This window comes from Strix uralensis, chromosome 5 (genome assembly GCF_047716275.1).
Source record: "Strix uralensis isolate ZFMK-TIS-50842 chromosome 5, bStrUra1, whole genome shotgun sequence".
NCBI lineage: Eukaryota > Metazoa > Chordata > Aves > Strigiformes > Strigidae > Strix > Strix uralensis.
The window spans coordinates 39435177-39457114 of NC_133976.1; the positions used below are offsets into that span (position 1 = coordinate 39435177).

General features: G+C 38.2%; 1 protein-coding gene across 8 annotated transcripts in view; it reads right to left on the reverse strand.

Moving 5' to 3' along the window:
- The window catches only part of GRIP1 (glutamate receptor interacting protein 1), a 341423-nt gene that overhangs the window by 146313 nt on the left and 173172 nt on the right, over positions 1-21938 (reverse strand). The gene's annotated exons all lie outside the window — the stretch shown is intronic.

Genomic DNA, 21938 nt, shown 5'->3' on the forward strand with positions numbered 1-21938 from the left:
TGCATGAGAGTGTTTTCTATTGTAGGAACCTGAAGATGTAGCAGTGCCTGAGCTATTGCAGTTTGACTAGGTATCCATACTTAGATGTGGGAAGGGGATTCGTGAGGGCTGACAAATAAGACACTTGCCATACATCAAACGTTGATCTCATGCTCAGCACGTGCTTCTGCAACAGCAGCTCACAGTATAATGGGTGTCATAAAATAAGTTTTTCAAGGTTCTTTCATTGTAGTTTGATTCTCTTGGGATTGATTTTGCTATTAACATGTTTCATCTCTCAGGATGTGCAGGAACACAAAGTAGTATGTATGTGCATACCACATATGTGTTCATGCGTGTGTATTTGCGTATATCCATCCAAATGGCTGGCCTACAAATACATGTTCACTGTCTTAATATCCACATAAATATGGTACACAGGTTTTTAACAAATACAAAAGATGGTCATAGATGCTGCAAAGCCACCAAAAAGACAAAAGCAGAATGCATAATGAAGTGCTTCTTTTTCCTGCCAGTAATTACATTTGCATGAGAACATCTTCAACCACTATCATTTATCATTTTTGGCGATGGAAATCCACGGTTGTATGGTTAAATATTCTATCCAGTTGAGAACTCTGCTGCAGCATTAGAAATGTTTGTTTTAGCTTATTACAATATCCTTGAGAAGTCTTCAAGAAATATTAAAACATACAGCTACATCTCTTGCCATACTTCATAATTTGCCAAGCACATAAGATTGACAGTCAGTAACGATGCAGCTGGCTGCCAGCCTAATCTCCGTAATGACCTGCATTTCACAGTTGTTAACACGGTTATCAGAGTCACACTATCACCATAATTTTGACGAAAGGAAGCGAGAATGACAGCAAAATGCTTTTTTTGACAAAAAAACCCCAAACCAACCCCCCTGAGATTTATCCTTTAATAACAACATTTTCAGTGGTCATTTTAACGTGATTTTTCCAATGAGTTTTGCTATTTATATTAAGATGTAAGCTGCAGCAGTATTTTCACCGTCGTGTGCTTTTTCAAATACTTACGCAGATGCTTGGAGAATCAAACCCTACAAGACTAATTAATGTGCATAAAATTCAGGTAGAATTATTTGTATCAAAATAACTTTTGAAAGAATTAACACATGCAAACATACTGGATGGCTCGTGCTAATACACAGAAGATAATTAAAACATAGATTTATGAAGTAAAACTCATTAGGAACCAACTATAAACCAGAATGTGATCTTGTTTGAAATCTTTCATTTTAATCTTTGAAACTTTTCCTCATCCCAAGGAATTTGGCTTCTTTATAAGGCTGAGAATTATTTAATCCCCAATCGGAATTTCACCTGAATGCCTTACATACAGCATTCCTCCATCTGTGGTGTAGTAATAATTTCTGTATTAAAAACTGTTAGCAAGTAAAATGTCACAATTTTATAATTTTATGGTTTAATAACACCCTTCAAAATGAATGCAGTACTTAATCTATGCTCAAGCACTAATTGTGCATGTACAGAAACAGTGAATATTCGTAATTTTTTTATTAAGTCCTTGATAACTTGGGAGTCACAGAAGTCGGAAAGGTCTTCCAATGTCAACTCCTATGTCATGATTCAGGTTGGTTAAAAGACTGGTCCTCTTAGTACTTCACCTACTATGTTGTTCATTCTGAAGCTAAAGCTGAGGAGGGCACAAAATAAGTTTTTCAAGGTTCTTTCATGGCTCTTGGGACTCATTTTGCCTTTAACAAGTTTTATAGCTCTCAGGATGCTCAGAAACACAAAACAGTTCCTTTCATAGGAGCCTGGATCAAACTACACCCACACCCAACTTAATATTTCTCCTTTACCCTTGGTATCTACACCAAGCAATGATGGGAAGCCATGAAAAACTCTCAGACATGGTGTTTTCTGGGCAGTCTGACTTGCCAGCCATCTTTCAACCAAAATTCTTCTATGATTCTCTCTCCACCTCACTACCTGTTTTTTAAGGTATCAAAAGAAAGGTCACCGTAACCTCCAAATAAAACACACAAGCACTCATTAACATGACATGCTTCTCATCTTTCAGATTTTATAAAAATATGGTTGATGCTTCCCACTATGTATAATTCCTTGCAGAATCCTATTTTTCAACACAGAAACCAAACTATTTCAGCGAATAACTGGTGATTGTTCATGATCAACTGTCACACCTAATTTAACTTTAATTCTGTGAGAAGGTTTTCTATACAATTCAAAGTGAAAATATACATTTTAATGTGCAGATGAAGAAAGTGCAATAGCATACTAGCATCCATCAATTTCTTTCCCACCAAGAAAGTAGATTTGCAGGTTTTAAAATACTAAACAATTGCATCTTTTTATGAAGTTATTTACAAATCTACACAAAATACAGATTTATTCAGCATTATATTTCAGTTACTTTCATTTATTGCTATTTCTTTAAAACAAGTCCTAGCAGTTTCCAGTACTGTATTTAAGTGTTTTAATTGAGAGGATGCATCTTTAGGAAGAATTCATCATATGTGTATCTCCTCTGTATATAACAGATCAGACCTTATCAAAAAGCTGAGCTTACTTCAAAACTAGGAAGAAAAAGAAGAAAAAAAGAGCTTTGTACTTTTGAAGAAGGAGCTTGCTCCACATTCTGAATATATTTAAAATAAAAAAGACGAATGGACAAACAGAGAAGCCATCGTACCACTACAACAAAGTGACAGGTACAAAAGGAAGAGAACTGCACCATAACACTGCTCTGTAAGTGGATACAGCTGCCTATGTATCCTTTTAGAAATGATAAAACTACTAATGAGGTGTAATTTAATGCAGTGTATCTTTCCTATCATTCTAATTTCCAGTTATGTCCCTTTTTGTATCTGTCCTTAAAAAGATTATTGCAGCAATTTGTTAGTTGTAGTCACTATTCTTTCAACTTTTGGCTTAAGTACACCACACAATTCACAATGCTAGGATATGGTAGGAACCATGCACTGAGCAGAGTTAGGAGCCAGCAAATAAATGAAATACACAGTTTAAAGTTTTGGGGTGACACAAGGACAACTGCATATATCCCCCAGGAAAATAAAGCTATTATCAATTACTTGATTGCTTAATAGAACTATGCACTTATATCACTATTTGGCCAGAAGCACTGGAAATCCATACCAGCATTTAATGATGCATTCAGGAAAATAACATTGCATTAATAGTTTGAAATATGACTTTGAGTCTGTCTTCTGCCTGGGAAAAGATGTAACTTGAAATCATATATGCCAACATGGAACTTAGAAATTTCTATATGTAACATGAATTATTCAGCATATGTGTAAAAATGACATTATTGAACGGCTATTCCCAACAGCAGCAAGACTTCAATTCCTGAAGCATTTAATTTATCTTCCACAAGTAAGATATCTAGTGAGAAATAACTAAGATATCTAGTGAAAAGAAGCAACTTAAAGGACGTTAAAACTAAATTCAAGGGCAAAGATGCATTTACATGGAGACACAACTCCTAGTGGTTAAACAAAAAAAATAACCAGTCTGGAGATACCGATGTCTTCTCAATTAACATCTGTCACTCAAAGTCCCTCTCCTTACAGCTGATTCTGGAAAGCTCATTTGCTTACTTAAAAGAAATGTCAGGACCCAGAGTCAAGGTCAGGGGTTATTCACCTTTCCTTGGCTCTGAAAATGTTAAGCAAGAAATGTGGTCAAGCAACATGAGGCTCTGCTCACGCCCATCAGATTCATCCTCACTGTGTTTGTTTCCTGTGGTGGTGTAAATCCCGAAAGCCCCATGTGGAGTAGGTGGGAATTAAAGCACAGAAGCCTCACACTCAAGTCCTGAGGTGAAATTATGGCATCCCAACTCAAAAGCAAACTACCACAAAGCATGATAACATTTTTACCCTAGCCTTTATAAGTCTCTAAGAAAAGAAATTATAAGAAGGACAAGCATCAAATGATTTTCACCATGTCCTACTCTAAGCTGGCGTTGTATCCATATCTTTGTCTAATAACCCTAGACAAAGGATGAGAAGAGATTGGAAACTCACGCAGAACCCATGGGAACTGCTGAGGATGAAGTGGGCCGGACGGACCACAGCTGTTAAACATGTTTTCCTTGTATGTTGTCCAATACACAAGGCTTCACATTTTCCATATGCAAATAGGAGCCACTCCTGCTCCTTAAGTCAGAGTTGTTTTGAGAAAGGGGAAAATTATTATAGAGAAGAAATGAGTATGTGGTGTCCACAGAAGTTGTTACATTTTAACTTTAATATATAACCACAGTTACCTTAAGGGATGAATATCAACCTCTTTTACACTATAAAAACAGTATCTGATAATTTGAGTTATCTTCTGCACAGCAAACTGAGACAAAACGCTGGCCTCTGCAGATGCTGGCATCTACACACAAATCAAAGAAAACTCCTATTTTAAATTAACTATTGACATTATGATAGAGTTTGTGAAATCAGTTACAGGACACGTTTTACTCTGAAGAGGTTCACTCAAGTAAAAGGAACAGGTAATTTCCAAAAAGCTCTTACAAAACTAAACAGAGATGATCTCAGACGCAGAGAGGAGACAGGGAAACACAATTGCCAAGCGCTAAAAGCTTACAAAACCCCAGCAGCCCTCTGTCAAATGACCGACCTGAAGTAGAGTGCAGCAGTGAGTGATGTTCGGCAGGCCTGATGCCACATAACCACGAGGAATTAAAACTGTTTCCAAATCAGAATATTCTTGTCCATCCTTGGAATGAAATATTGCCACCATCCTCTTAATCATTCCTCGCTCAAAACAAAGAGTTGTAATTCTCTACTGTTATAAGAATGAACATTCACAAAGTCAAACCCCCATGATTCTCTCACCACTCTTCACTCATGTTTTTAATTTTCCTCATAAATAAGAAAACCAGTTAAAAACAAGAACAAAACAAAAAATATATTACAGGATGTAACACTGATTAAAACTATTTTTTTTCAAGGGATCTGTAAAATAAAGTTTGAAGAGAAAATACAGTCAACTCTATAGAACATCAGAAATACGGCTGTGGATCTGTCCCAAAAAATTAAGTTACCAATTTTCTATAATCAGAGTTTCAGTCAAAAATATATGACTTCAGCCAAAAACGTTGTCATAGCAGGATGAACTCTGTACAACTTCAATGCATAAAGTGATGACTACCAATTCTCAATGGTAGCCCAAACTACTGCCTTGTAAAAACATTAACGATCCAAAATACAGCTACCTAGAAGTGCCAGAAGATGTTCTGAATAAAAATATATGAAACAGTATAACTGCTAAGGTTTGAAGACTGACAGTTTAAGAGTTCAGTCAGAAAGGCACTGGATTTGTATAGAGTGAAAAACATATTTATATAAAATATGTCTATATAAATATATAGATATACAGATATTTTCCCAGCTAAGCAGCAGAAGTGTGAAAGGCCTGCATTTTGTTTCACAGTGTCTTCCACTCCTGAGAATACTGTATAAGTGGTATTAAGATGATTACTTGAGAAATGGTTGAAGCAAGCCATCATTTGACAGAATATAAACTCAGAAATTAAATTACAGCCAACGCTTCTGAAGCAGGTAACATTTTAACTAAGTTTCTGAAACAGCCAAGTAGTACAACTAGTTGACAGATACCTGCCACATCAGTAAAATAGTGTTTTAAAGCATTGTAACTCATTGTTATAAAGAAACTTTCTGACTCTTGATCAATGTATATATTAACAACTTGTTAAAATATTCACTGATAATTTATTAAGCCTTAATACATTACAGCTGGATATAGCTGTGACCTTAAATAACATGACATGCTAGAGAACAGAGAAGCATTTAAAAGACTATGGACTTTTTAGTCATTGGGACAATGACCTTAGGATAAGGTGTTTAAGTGACCAAGGATCACTTAAAGAATTAAGACTACTGAATGCTATAACAAAAGCCAGTGCATTTCTCCAGCCAAGGCTGTGTGATGGATCATTATGTCTACATTATACTGCTCCTGCAGTGTTACAGCTGGAAATGATCTAGTGATCATTCAGAGAAAGAGTCAGCCAATCAAAACTCAAGGTATTATTTTTTACCTATCCTAAGTACAATAGATTTGACAGGAGTTGCAGAAATGTTCTCCCAACATTAACTGTCAGGTAACAGCTGCTCGATACCCAGTCCTTCTTCATTGCAGATAATGATACAGCTCTCCAGTCAACCCATTAATGAAGTTCACCTCCATTTCAGGTGAGAATCCCTGACTCAAAATCCCTTCCAGATCTCACCTTGCCCCTTTGTCTCCTCTGGAAGGGCCACTGCTCTTTCTCGTGTTTCAGTCAGTCCAGACCCAGATCAAGACTCCTGTCAGAGGATCTTGCAGAACTGTTTCAGACACATTTGGTCTGTGGTTTCTCCATATTTCTGGACCTGTAACTTCCAGTAAACTTCTCCAGACATTAAACTAGTAGCTTTTGTCTTCTAGTATCAAATTGACACATCAAACTGACTGCCCTGACATAGCTTTACTTCTGCTGATGCAGGAGCTCATTTATGTTTAGTTGTGGTTTTGTATGATGCTTGAGCATCTCCTGAAGAGGACCTATACAAAGCCATTTTGCCCACATCCTTAGCTATTTTTTGGAATGCTTCAAGGACTGTTTCTTTACTCTATGTTCCAGCTACTTCTAGTGCTTCTGCAGTTTAAGGAAAATTTCTTCTTACTCTCTGCATCAAGATTATCTCTTCCAGCTGATACCTTATTCTCACAAATAGTGTGAGAATATACTTTTTTCTCGCAAATGTCTCATGGCTTGTCCTGTCACTCCATCCCAAGTTTCCCACCATGATTATCAGCAAATATTTGCACTGGCATATGTACTTGTCAGCTGGTCAAGTTATCACAGAGAAGTCTGAGCTTCCTTTTAGATAAGAGCTTTTAACCCACCAAGCTTTGCTTTCATTCACCTTTCTCACAAACCATTTCATCCCAAGTTTCCACAACCAGCTACAGGTTCCTGAGCTTCCAGTGGGACGGTGCTACTCAGATTTCATTCTCCTCAGATCTATTTCTGAGCCTCACCAGCCAGGGTCACAGGGTAGGGCCAGCTGAGCTTGTCTCTCCTCTTTAACCCCTTCTTTACCATGGCAGCTTTGGCAAAGAATGCTATGGACATAAAAGTATTGAGAGGCATGTAAGAGGCAGCTGAATTTAAACACCAAATGCAGGAAAACAACTACTGACCATGTAAGGATTGACTTACTTCAGACCATATTGTACTTTTCATATGGACTACTGTTTTTTCTTAAAAAGCAATAATGTTTAAATCACAGGGATTTCTAGTATAGTAAGATGCTATTCCATAGGCAACAGATAAATTTAACAGCGCTAATGATTTTGTCTACAGGTCCCTTGCTAATACCATCCCAGGGGAAAAATTAAAATCCTGAAACAAACGTAAGATTCTCAACCATGAAAACAAACAGTACCTGCAGTCAGTAGCTACATCTGTCTAAGCCATCAAAGCAAGTCTTTGTATCGGAGATGACCAATCTATCTGGGTGTACTTCTGTATAAATAAAACCATCACAAGGAGGACAGCCACTCCAGCACAGGCATCACCTATGTTGGGAGACTGAGGAAAGTGGGGACACTCCAGTGGCTTCCCAGGAGTCCTGCCCCATTGGTGCAGAGGAGCCTTAGGCAGTGCAGAGAGCTTATTCCCAAGGCAGTCCAGTGATCCCCATCTCATTACACCATGCATCATCGTTTCCTCCCAAAAGCAGAGGTTCTAGCACGGCCATGCTGCTGATCAAATACGGAGTTGCTCCAGTTATTGCATATATAACCATTGCATATATGTATCTCTCTAGTATTTGAAAAGCTTCACAATGAGACTCTTGAAAGCTTTTCCTTACTAAAAGGATTCAGCACATGATTGCTTTCTTCTTATATCTGATATCTGGGGCTAGAATGCAGTATAGATTCAGATTTTCAGCATTTGCACCTAAAATTTTGTTTCTCCAAACTTTGTTTGAAAATGCTTTCAAAATCAAATCTGAACCAGTAAGATCAGAAACAGAGAAACAGATTTAGATGTGGTCACTTGCACAGACACCACAAAAGGAGAAGCTGAAAAGAAGGAGACCAAGAACAAAACTTTAATGTAGTTCATGATTCAAGGAGGTGGTATTAGATGAGCAAGTGCACCACTACTATGCCAAATCCATTAGCAACTCCAAATCAGACAGACAGTCCCCATGGATTCGTGTCACAAAACCTACATTTACAGGAAGACTATTCCCCTTTGCAGGAAAAGCTTACCAAGAATAAAAACCCTTGTAAAGAAAACCAGTAGAGAGAATAAATTACCATAAATTCTTTGTATTTCAGCTGCAAAAATAATAACATGGGTAAGAGCTTCACACTCCCCGCACGAGAACATTCCTGAATATCCTGATTGAAAACAAGGATGCAGAAGTTTTAATCCAACCACATTCTCTCTTTCACTCACAGAATCCACGTTTGCTGTTCTTTCTGTTTAAGACAAAGCTGATCTTGAAGCAGTCGGTCTGATTTTATTTATCTTAACATCTAATAAAAAAACCCCTTGACAGTGCATACATGTCTCCCCACCCCACCCACCCCCTCTTTTCAGGAAAGTAAGAGATCTTGAGACTCTCTTATACATGACTGAATTTTCCAGATACAGAATTTAGATATTCACCTCATAAAATATGTAGCAGATATGTTTTCCAGAACATTCTCTTGAAGAAAGAGCACTAGCTATCACTTTCCAAGTCTTTAAAATACTTACGGAGTGAACACAACTTTGTTCATCTTCTGCTACCTGCTGTAAAGTTACCTTCTAAACTGCTGCTGTGTTTTACCTATTTTATATTTATCACCCAAATCAGAAGAACAGTGGTTATTTCTTTACTCTCATAACTTCAAATCTCCAAGAAGAATCAGGAATTTGAGACTGACTGTTTGAGTGTTGTACTACACTCTTCCTTATATTACAGTATTTTTTTAAACTATGGATTAATCTAGGTATTAAAAATTCATCTATGCAAAGAGATCAAATTAAAATCTTTTTGCATACAGATATGCAACAATACCAATGTGATTGGTTGCAGAGAACATGACTGTTCTGGATTTTAGATTTATCTCACTTTTAAGGAAATTTAAATTTAGAATTATTCCTTTCTACATTGTGCAAATCTTTTATTGTAATTATTCGGGATCTGAACTATTGCATTAGCTATAATTTCTGGTTTCAGTAGTATAATAGCCTTTGTATGTATGTGTGCATATACTTGTATATAGAGACACATGTATAGTTACATAAACACATATATCCTCCATTTTTTATTATTTTCAGATGCTTTAGTATTTTCCACAACAGTGAAAATTAAATGCTGAATTTAAGTTTGCTTTTCTTGATCTCATTCACAGACCCCTTGAAAGTAGCACATGGGCTGCGAATAGTCCATGGCCCATACACTGAATAACCTTATTTCCATCTAAACCTTGGCTAAACTATTTTAACTCAAAATACTTCAACTCAGTTAAACCATTCAGATGTCTAAATCTAGAATTAGTTTCCTAAGTTACTGCAGCTCGGCAAAGCTGACCTTTTTCACCTCATTCAGCTTATGCAAAGAATTTTCCTGATGTCACTACCAATTACATCATTAAGTTTTGGCGGAATTATATACAGGTTTTTCCACCCAATTTTGTAAATTATTGATGGTAATTTTGCAAGTGTCACTTGGTGCGATGTCCTCAGCTTTGTAGTCAACATTTACCAATCCTAAAGTTTGTTTCTGAACAATAATTATCTACTCTATTCTTTTTCTATTCACCATAATTTTTGACATCTTCAAATATTTTTCTGTCTCCATCTGTTAAGGCATAAGCTCCAGATATCATGGCATTTGATGTCTCAGAGACAAGTGGTGTAGATATAGAACACATTAGATAGAAAGATATTTTGTTCCTGGATAAGCAACACAATGATTTTAGTTCAAATTATTTTTTCTTCTTTCTTTACAACCTACCACAATGAACCTCAAGTGTTAACAGAGTACAAGCAGTAAAATTAAATCATATTCTGATTCTCAAACTTGGACACATAGTGGATTCTCGATCAACAAAATAACTGAAAATATAATTATTGATCAGCTTGAGAAAATAAGTAGAAAACCATATCAATAAAGAAAATCTGAAAATTCTTTCAGCTACTCATAAATCACTCAAATGCCTGAAAACACAATGTCTCAAACAGGTTACCAAGCTTCATCTCTTTTGGTATGCATACACAAAAATGTCACTGTGGGACAGACTGGGAAAATTAAGAGGAACCACCGTAAATATAAGCCAGCTTTGCTCTTTCCACTATCACCCCTCTGCTATTTCCTTTTTATGATAACACGGATACTAGCATTTGCTGCGAAAAGATCAGAGGAAATGTCACTCACTTTGTTCCTCTATGACTAATTATGATTAAATAGATGGGGGGCAAGCTCATTACAGTAACTTTTTGGCTCGAGTAATTCCTGAGCAATACTTGAAGCAGAGAAACTTTTAACACAGTGAATGAGCGTGAAAGTAGGTGCATGGCTGTGCTGAGTGCTACCTTCAGTGGGAATACACTGGAAATGTTAACTTTGGCCCTAATTTCTTCTTAGGCAGCTATCCATCAGCTTTCATCAGTATTAAGACCATACAAGTTTAAAATTGCAACAAGTAAAAATTCACATGCAAAGAGACCAGATTCTTTGATTTGTAATGGGTAATTAGATACTGGGCTCCAAACTTCCACCAAACATAAAATCACCAAAAGCAAAAAAGCTCAAGTGCTAATATATTATTCCTCTTCACATGCCTGGCCTTTTGGGTTTTTTTAGGTCTTTCTTCTTGACGTAACCAACCATAAAATTCTATATTTTAAAAGTAAGTATAGCAAAAAGAAGATGCTATCAAAGCAAATTCAAAGTTACCTGTACACACTTGGTGTCCCACAGATGCACTTAAGTCCCCTTTTTTTTTTGCTACCGATGGCATCATTTGAACCTCTGGCAAACTGAACTAGTGCCTCAGTATGTTGACCTGGGATTCTCAGACTGTGATGCATGTACAGACACAACATGCAAACCATTTCAAAAGGGTATGTAGCCCGTGTAGCTAATGACCATTCAAGAAGGCCCAACCTCCCCTACTGTCCAATGGTAGAAATCAGGAAAAAGTTTGGAAGTCAGATGCCTAAGCCGCTGGGAAACCATGAAAAGCAAATATCCTGGATTCACTATTGCCTCTGTGAACTCCTCTACCCAGCTACTTAATTGCAAAAGTAGAGGCACTTCTTTTGACAGCAGAAAAAAAACCCAAGACCAAAACACACAGTAGTGTGAAACAACACAGCAGGTCTGAAATATGCACTGAAAGTCAAAGTGACTTGACTAGAACTGTTAACTACCATTTGACTTACAACTAAATTGAGATCTGTGAATCTTGAAGACAGCTGTGAAGCTCAGTACTGAGCACACCACATCCCAGCTCAACCATGCCAAGCTCTCAGTCTGGGTAAATTGTGAGGATGTGAATCCCATGAAAAATAAGGGCAGAGTTTATAGTGTGATCAGAAAAATTACATTTCTGTAGGGACTGAATGAAAATTGGATAAAAATTTTCTGTTACGTTGGAGAAAGGAGATCTCCACACCATGCTACTGCCACAGATGGAACAAAAGAGAAGTCAGTCTTACTCCCTGGGGCTAAAGTTACTATCTCAATGCAGCTGTCAGCCAACACTGAGCAGCTGCTGTTCAGTATTATATAGCATAAGCACATAAGAAGTGGTTCTCGGGCTCACATTTGCAGAAACTCCTGCTGCTAGTGGTTTGGTGGCCTTGCCTGAACCGTCCTGACATGGTCCATAACAGCAGTGTAGAAGAGGGAACTGTATTATTCTATGAAGGGAGCTCAAGTGCTTCCTAAGGAGTAACCTACCTTCCACTTTCTCCTGCCAGAGTTTGGAAGGGCTCCTGCTGCCTTGGAAGCTCCATAACGTTGAGTAAAAGTGGCCATCAGGCACGTGTATCACTCACTGTGTTACACAGCTACAGAGCGAAAACGGAGAGAAGATGCAACCAGACAATCTTCTGGACTGCGAAACTTCCCAAGGAACTCACTCATCAACACTGCACTTCTCTGCATTTTTTTTAAGGCAGCAAAACAAAACCTGACACAGAATCCCTTTTTTCTCTGTTCCTTCTCATTCTTTGAGAAAACAGCTATTAATTAGAAAGTTTATGTTTGTTTCTTTTTGAAGCCTGCAATTTCTTTTTACTTTCAAGGATTTTTTTTTTGTCCAGTAAAAAAACCCCTCCTCATACTACATGTTTGCTCAGGTTGTCATGCTTTCTCTCTATTACTAACTGCTTTTAGCTCAATGGAACAAGAACTGTGATAATTTATGCTTAGGTTCAGCAAAACAGAGTTCTGACCCACAGGTAGTACAAGAATATTAAAATATCTTAGGTCTACAGAAATTTATAAGCATGTCACTAAAGGAAAAAAACATTCACCCTGTCACTGGAAAATGTAAAAATACTCAAAAGGTGCCCTCCTTTTGACTGCTGGGGAAAAGGCAATGATATATCAACTTAAGCCTCATAACATGGTAGGAAATTTCATCTTTGTTATTCATGACTTGCTTACGATATAGCTGAGAACAACGTGCCCACAATATCTTTGCAAACATGCACTGGTCTCTTACAGGTCACAACACATGCTGGATGCCCAAAAAAAGAAATCTAAATGCCAGAAACAATTTCTTCTGCCAGACAGGGCTGTCAAACTCTAGTTCATTAAAAGCATAAATGTTTCCTTGAGAGTATTGTGGATTTAAACTGTATTTTATTGGTGACATTTACCAATGCACTATAGTAATTCAGTTGCTTGAATAGCTGGTATTTCTTTGCTGAACATCTTTCTCTATTCACCACTGAGAAGCTAAGGCACAGTAACTGTATTAGATGAGACGTTATTTCCAGTAACACTTTTGTCCCCACAGAATTACACCTAGAGTTTGCCTCTTCATAATCAGTCCAATCTGGAGTAATTTTTCTGCCCCAATACACTTACAAGGAAGCCTCCTTTTCTACTAAAAACCTAAATCCCAACAGCATTAATAAAAACTGCAGATGAGCGGTTCAAGGCTGCAACAGAGGTTGCAGCGGAGACTTACATAATACTTCCCCTTTCTCTGTAAGAACAACTTTCTGGTCTGAAGCTTTCTTTTAACCTTCAGCCCCAGGGCTGAAGACAGAGTCTTAAAAAGTTCCTAGATATTAGAGGAGTGATGCTCTAAAAGCAAACACCCAGAAGAAGACTATAGACAAAAAGGACAAACATCTTTAAAGTGTGATGGAATAACACAGATCCTGTGGTAACACTGTAGTAACTCAATTTGATGATGCAGAAGGTCCCATTCATTTATATTCCTAATAAATTTAGAAGATTTTAATACAAAACTTTTAATTATTTCCAAAGTTAACAATCAGATTTTCCTTTGAGGAAAAACCCAAAAATATTATGAAAAAGTTTCTTTTTGCTTGTAACTCGCATGAATTCAGCCCTTCAGGATAGTCTTCATGCAGGGTAGTCCTCCCTGTGTGTCCCCCGAGCAGCCCTCTCCCCAGGCCAGCAAAACTCCTGTGGGGAATGCAGGTAGGGCAGCAGAAATGAGGTTACCTTTTGTCACAGAATCACAGAATCATCTAGGTTGGAAAAGACCTTGAAGATCATCTAGTCCAACCATTAACCTCACACTGACAGTTCCCAACTACACCATATCCCTCAGCGCTATGTCGACCCTACTCTTGAACACCTCCAGGGATGGGGACTCCATCACCTCCCTGGGCAGCCCATTCCAACGCCTAACAACCCGTTCTGTAAAGAAATGCTTCCTAATATCCAGTCTAAACCTTCCCTGGTGCAATTTGAGGCCGTTACCTCTTGTCCTATCACTTATTACTTGGTTAAAGAGACTCATCCCCAACTCCCTGCAACCTCCTTTCAGGTAGTTGTAGAGGTGGATTTACTTCCAGCTGTTTGGAGAGGTGCTGTAATCTATGCTGGCAGAGAGACTCGCCTGCTGAAGGGCTGTGCCCAAGCAGGACTTTCTAGCAGCAGAAACATGTCAGCACCGCCAGAGTGGCAGAGAATGAAATGCAGGCAGGGCACTACTCCTGGGAGTCATGCTGGAAGACAGATTAAGCTGCAAAAATGCAGAAATCTGCCTAAAAATGCAGGTATGCTCTTATCCCTATTGCACAGAGTATCTCAGATTTAGCAGACCCCCAAAATAAGTATTTATAAAGCCCATGAGAAAGTGAGTCCATCCTTCCCTATTGCACTGGGTACACAAGGAACCAGAGCCCATTTCCACCTGAAGCCTCACCTTACAATACATTCCCAAAACGTCTAGGTAAGTACTACTAAAATAACTGTAGACTTTATCTTTATATGGGATATAACGTTTTCATAAAATGACCAGTTTTTAACCTTAACTGTTTAAACCTCAGCAGCTCGGGCCCCAGTTTCTCCTTACATCACATGAGCCTTTCCAGCAGCAGAATTTGTGCCCTCAGCATAAGTTGCACCTGCTTCACCTCCAACTTCTCTCACATCCCCCTCATTTCTCTTCTTTTCCCCATTGTCCTCATTCCTGTTGGCTCAGCAGAGGTGCTGGCAGTGCTGCATCTCGCACTCCTGCTGCTCAGTTCTCCTTCGCTTGCCACTGGAGCACCCACAGCCCCCCAGAGCACTTGGGGCCACTAGCAGACTGCAAAGCAAAGGCATACCATCTCTCTTCTCCTATCCCATGCCACCCTTCTCCTCTCCACGTTTCCTCAGGCTTCACCTCCATTCACGTAGTTCTGTGGAATTCAGATACTTCATTCAAAGTAATAAAAACTCCCGTGGGCACCAGATAAGCAAAAGCAGAGAGCTAATTTGGTTGCAAAGAAACGTCCAGTGCTCTCATCAGAATGCAGGGATGGGTGTCTGGTTTTGCTCACTGGCAAAATTTGCAGTGTCTAACCCACTGTACCTAATACATGTTCCCACCCAGTGCTCTGCTCCATCCTGCCTCACACTTTATGTACCACTCTGGGATGCTCATCCAGATTGGGTTCCTGACAGAAATGAGATGCTGAAGTATTTTTGAGTCTCTGCCCTCTGATGGCTACTAGAACTATTTGAAACAGCAATGACACTGAAGATAAATTCATGAACCATTTGCAACACACTTCTATCCTGCAGCAATGCTGATACTTGGAAAGATGTTTGTGCAGCACCCCATCCATGAACCAGCCTGGGGTTTCATTATATACAGCTCAAATGTCTTGCCTGCATTCATATTAAAAATGGCACCACTTACCAATAAACTATTTTTTTAATAACTACTATTCATCTTTAGTATTTAGAGAGCCTACAAACTGCCACATAATGATATTTTTTTTCATTTTGCTCAGAATACTTTTGAGAGAAGTACTTCTATCCCCATCACACAGCTAGAGACGAGGCATAAAGTCCAAGACACCTGCTGAACTCCTGTGCAAGAAGCTCATCAGGAACTAGCTGGGCAGGTTACAGAAGTTCTTTTCTATAACCTGCCCAGCTCCTGCAAATCCAAACGTGCTGGGAAAAACACTCTCTACATCTTACATGTGTACCAGATATCAGAGCTGCCATATCAGGTATCAGCTACTAATATCAGATAGATATCCGATAGCTAATGGCCGCTTACCATCTCTTTATATGACTTTTTGTGGCTTTCTCTTCACACCTTACAGGTGCCTGCATGCAATTATATCAGATTATCTAAAACAGAGAGAATTTTGCTGCAGAACTCCAGCCATACACACATTCTCAGACCATGAGGGCTGCACCTATGCTCCTACTTTAAGTAGTATGTGCTTGATTCGGGAAGTATTTTTATGTCTTTCTTTTCTGTCAAAGTTTCACACAGATTGGTTAGTATGCTGCTATACTTTAGATCATCCTGAATAATTAATAAAGAGTTTGACAGTTCTTGAATATATTAGCAGTGAAGCAATATTGCTTGAACTTGTGAACTGTGATCAGCTTGCTGCAGAAGAGAAAAATCTTTTCTCCTCCCTTCATTACTTCTTTCAACAATACGTTGAAAGAATTCTTCTGAACAGAAAGGCAATATTGCAAACTACTAATACTCATTAAATATAATAAATGTGCCTCTTTTGTTCTACACATACACAGCACTGGAAAGCCTAAACAGTACATAAGGAATATCTTAACAAAAATTAATCTTTCTCCCTCTCCTTCAGCAATCGTAACGAAGGCACTTACCATTCCAAAGTAATCCTAAAACAATCCTGGCTAAAGGCACTCAAGTGCAAATAAAAAAGACAGGACAGGTGAAAAATCTAGAAGGGTAAAAGTCATGCAGTCTTCTCTGCTCTCTCATAGTCTTTGCCAACTTCAGTAACTGTTCCTAACCAGGGATGCAGAAACAGGCATAAGGAGGTCAGGGTTGTACCCCAGACTGCCACGGGCCAGCTGGGTGACATCGGGCAGGTCACAGCCACTCTTTGCCTTCATTTTCTTATGCAATAAACAGTCTCTCAATAAAACAGATTTTGCTTTTCTTTAAAAAAAAAATAAAAATAAAATTAAAAAAAAAAAATCCAAGTTCCAAGGAATGCAAGGTTGGTTTTTTTAACATTATATCTACTTCACTACAAACACTAACAGCAATGACAGAACTTCCCTTGCTGACAGACTTTTCTACACCTGTTCCCTGTGGACTCTATCCTATCTTCTCATGAAGTACATGCTAATGACTGTTGTTGAGGAAGGGCTGTAATGCTGGAGGTGGCCCTGAAGTTCCACATGCTAGCAGAGAAGAAGGTTTCCAGATTTTGCTTTGACTCTTTATATTCTTTCACTGCAGTTTGTTTACTAAGTCAGAAGAAACACAGAAGTTGCTTTTAGAAGTATAATGGAAAAAAATTTGAGATGTGGACAACGTGGATAAACATACGTTGAGTACAAAAGACCTCAAAGCATATTTCCAAAACTCCAACAGAATGCACAAAGCCAGCAAATCCATGCTGACTGCCTATTTATAGAGCTTGTCAGCACACTTAGGAGTCTTCTGAATATTCAGAATGAAATTTAGAAAGACAGGGAACTAACTGATGTTCAAAAGTCCTAACAGATATTTTTACTTGTGAATTTTACTTCATTCAAGCAAGCTGTTGACTCAGTTCTATTACTGTAAACTTGTATTTTTATAAACAACGATAAAAAGAAACCATGTAGTTAGAATTACTATTAAAATAATGTACAGGCTGGTAACTTGTTGTCACAACCAGAGTTGATTCTCTGGAACACTGGAAAGATTGTAATGAGGTACTATAAAGCCTCATCAAGTCCCTAACACCATTTTAATTTCATGCTTTTAAAAAAAATTCTGGGTTTATTCCTGTTGTGGTTGCTTGTGCACAAAGCAAAGTATAACCTACATCCAGCTATATTCAGAATTCATCCTTTGATGCATCAGACCCCTAACCAATTTTTAGATAACCGATCATCTTGCAAACTGGAGTGCACCATCCTGCCTTTTAGGATTGCTTTATTTCCCTGTATTGGAAACATATTGGGAGCATAAAAATCTATGTCTGCAGAAAGGATCTGTATGCGCAGTAGGTGATAAATTATCCTGAGGATACACTATAAAGCTTTGATGGGTGAAGGCAGACCACTCAGCTCCTTATCTTGTGTAACAGTAGTTGACATCTTTATCAGAGTGCTCTTATTCTGTTTCCATTATAATAATATCCAGAATAACTTCACTGATCTGGGTATGTTAAAAAATGCATTCCTGCCTCTAAGAGAGACACATTTCTGTAAGCAACTTCATGAAGTAGACACAGCTTCCTAAAAGACCTGTTCTTGGGGCTAATAATGGAAAAAAAGAACATGTCCATACATAAATTAACCACAGGAAAGGCTCTGTAATGCACTGCTTGAAAGGCTATTTTTAAACCATAAAGTGGTTAATTTAGCTGTAAACCTGACCAGCTTACACATTTCAGCAACTTTTCACTACTGTACTACACTGTTACACTTAACATAATCATTGTAAATTGTGCAATTTAGATTTAGCATGTATATTCAATGTAAGTAATTACCACAGACTCTTTGGTATGCACAGCATACTGCTCAGTGCCCAAGGTCTTATAGAAATAAATTTTGGGGAAAAAAACCTAGTACATCTCCACTGCACAAAAAGCCATTCTACAATACCAGCAGCTGTACGAAGAGCAGATTTGTGGTTGTGCTATCAACTTCAAATGTGGCATTTCCTTATATTCGACTGGTCTGAATATAAATTACCATCCTCTCTGAGCCAAGTAGTTCTCATAGGGAGATCTATAAAAATGGCTAATACTTCAGTTTCTTAAAATAGCTTTTGGCTTACCTTGCTCTTTTGGGATAGGAAAGAGATTAAAAATTAAAAGAATATATAAAAATTAAAAACCCCTCTCCTCAGTGCAAATTTTAGTAGCTAATATGGTAGAGAAGATACCTTTTCTCTTTTCAGAACTGCTTAACCACTTTCAACACTGCTTAAAATATATATATATGCACATCTCTCTCTCCCTCTCTCTTTCTCCAAATACATATAGATAATCACAGCTAAAAAGAGACTGAGGCAGCAATATTTCCCCTCAAAGGTAAAAGCATGAAAGATTTATGCATGAAAGAAATCAAGTAACTACAGCACAAACTCCCATCCACTGTAAACATTTTAACTGCTATTAAAAAAATTTGTAACAGCATAGAAATACCACACTGGTGTAGAAAACAGGGATTTTTTTTTGGTTCTTAACTAGGTAAGACTAGATCTAAATTCAAATCATGTCTCAGCATGTATGAGACCAACAGTCTCACACAGCATCCTTCTTGCAAATTGCATCATCAAATAAAATAATACTTTTCTTCCATGGTTGCTTATTAATGGACACAAATACAGAGCTTCACCTAAGCTTGGTAACATGCAATTTCATTCCTGAAAATGTACTGACCTCCAAAATAAAGACTCACAAAACTGAAGTGTAACACAAATTAAGAGAAATAACCTCATAGTATTTTAAATTTCCTGCATGAATAATTATCATGCACTTCTTGTTTGCCTCATATTTTGCCCTAAGAGGGGGTAGTTGATACAGTGGAAATACAGAGGAAGACGTGGCATACAGCAGCCTCAGCAGATGCAGTGACTCTTGTACCCAGAGAGGCAGTACGGCATAGAAGGAGTGCACAGGCTAGGGGCAGCGGTGAGGGAGGACCAGGGGGCAGGGAGGTTGGAATAAATGATCTTTGAAGGTCCCTTCCGACCCAAACCATTCTGAGATGCTACAGTTGTGCTTGTGTCTTACGATTGGCGTTAAGTTTGATGGTAGAGGACACAGAAGGAGAGCAATGTTCCCATCTGGAGATGACCCTGGTGTTGCAGACAAGAGAGGTATGGGTTGTCATACTGCAGGGTCTGACCCACGGCTATGGGAAGGGAAAGCTGCAGTGGGTCACTGACCAGGTTTTGAGGAGCTTGCCCACAACTATATGGTATTTTTGCCTTGAAATTCAGTCAGAACACTTGAAGGTTCCCTGCCAGAGATTTTTAAATGACAAACTAAGCAAGACTAGCAATCCAAAGAGAGAAAGCTCTGCTTTTTTCTTTGAAAGGTTAAGATGAAGCACAAGAAGAGGGGAGTGTAATTGTTGTAAAACACAGTATTGCCTGAACATCTCCCTGTTGGGAAGAATTGCTGTTGGAGAGTCTCCAGTTGCCCAGATGAGGCATTTCCATTTACATCCTTATCTGAAAGAGCAAGAAATGAAGTTACAAGCTTACTTTGTCAAGACAGGCATGAAAAATGACATACACAAATGAAGAAAAGCAGATATTTCCACTTTTTGATGTATAATTAACTGCATGCATATCATTAAACACAAGATGCTAACCAAGTCTGCAGCATACCTATTTCTTTTCACCCTGGCAAGGCCTGAAAGATAGTAAAGAAATGATTCTGGGGAACTGCACAAAGGTACAGAATTAGCACATAAGAAAAAGACCCTAGCAGAGACAGGCTGCGGGAAAGTACTAAACCAAGGAAAATTGCTTTTGGAGCAAAGGAATTCAGTAAAAGTGCCAAACCCCACCACTAGCAAGCTAGAAGAGAAGGGGATCTCCCAGCTGATGCAGCAGCAGGAAATTGCCAGCTGGTGGCAAGAGTCCTCTCCACACTAACAATGTGAAGGTCCACTCCTGTCCTCAGCTAGCCTGACTGTGTTGAGCAGTCCATAACTGGTGTCTGATATGGAAATGCCAAGGCTATAGAATGCAGAAGAGTTCACTAAAAGAACAAAGGTTTTTACTCAAAATGGTGAAAATTCAGGAGCTTGTCAATTAGGACAGCAACTCCTGTCTGGCACACATAAGGCTTACAGGAGAATACATGAATGTACCTCTAGACTGCCTTTTTTTTTTTTTTTTTAATCAACTGCTAATAGTAACACAAGCATAAAGTACACTTCTTTAATGCAAAAAATCAATAATATCATGCCAGTTCCTATTGGGAGGGAGTGGGAGGAGCAAGGAATCTCAAAGGAAGTTAAGATTATTTCAAAAGAGAAAAAACCACTAGCCTGAGTTCTGTTGAATGATGTAAGAGTGAAAGAACTAAGATGTCTATGATGTATAAGAATATTGATTATTCCCAGAGAAACTGTATTTAAGTGAGGCAACCACTGTCATCAGTGGGAGACTAAATTAGTGCCCAAATCTGTCTTATAAAGACATCAGCAGACAAAAAGGTTCCTCTGCTCAAACCAGGAAAAGATAAAACACTGACTTCCAACCTGATAAATGCATAATAGAGCTACCAAAATAGAAACATTTTACTCATATGAGAAAAACAGGCATTACCCAGCACAGATTTGAATGAGAAGCAAATCTACAGAGAGGGGGGATGATTAGTAAATATTTGAGTTTCATATGTTTTGAACAATGTGGCCCCATACAGAACAGGAAAATGCATTATATAAATTTGATTGCAATATTCTTCTCTTTTCCCATTACTGACCTCATTGTATTAGTATCTTTCATGCTTCTGGAAAATAAAATACTAATTGATTTTGAGCTATACTGACTAATAATCAAAGACTTCTGATTTTTTCAAGCGAAGCTGATACAAATAGTTTCATTCACATATGTATGTGTTGCCAGCTGCACAGCAATGGCCATTAAATGTTTCACAGCACCCAAGCTAAAAAACAGAACCTTCTTATTTGCACACATATAATGCTACTATAATGTTGGAAGTTTCCACCAAAAAAAACTGAGCTACAATCCCAGACCAAACCTTTTTACACAGAGAAAGAAAAATTATCAAACATAACAGTTTTTTTAAAATTATTTTTAGAATCTAAGATATGTTCATCTCTGAAGAGGGAAAGTGTCTTATCCAGACATATTTTCACATAGCTGCTTTAATAATCACAGAGGACTTGGAGTAAGATGCAAGTAGTGTTTTAAAGTTCTGAGCGATAAAACCAAAGACTACAAAGATTTACAGTAACATAAAATGCACACTGCTCTAACAGGCAAATTAACTTCACAAGTGTGACATGCGAGCGCAGCCCTGAAAAAACACATGCTGCTATTTGTACTTCATCACATACAACAGTCTCTGGCATCTAAAGCGTAGATAGAAATAGCTTACAAAAGACATTAAACAACAGAAACTCATCTTGGATATCAGTCTTGAATATCATTGTCAGTTATTCTCAGTAAGGCATGCAC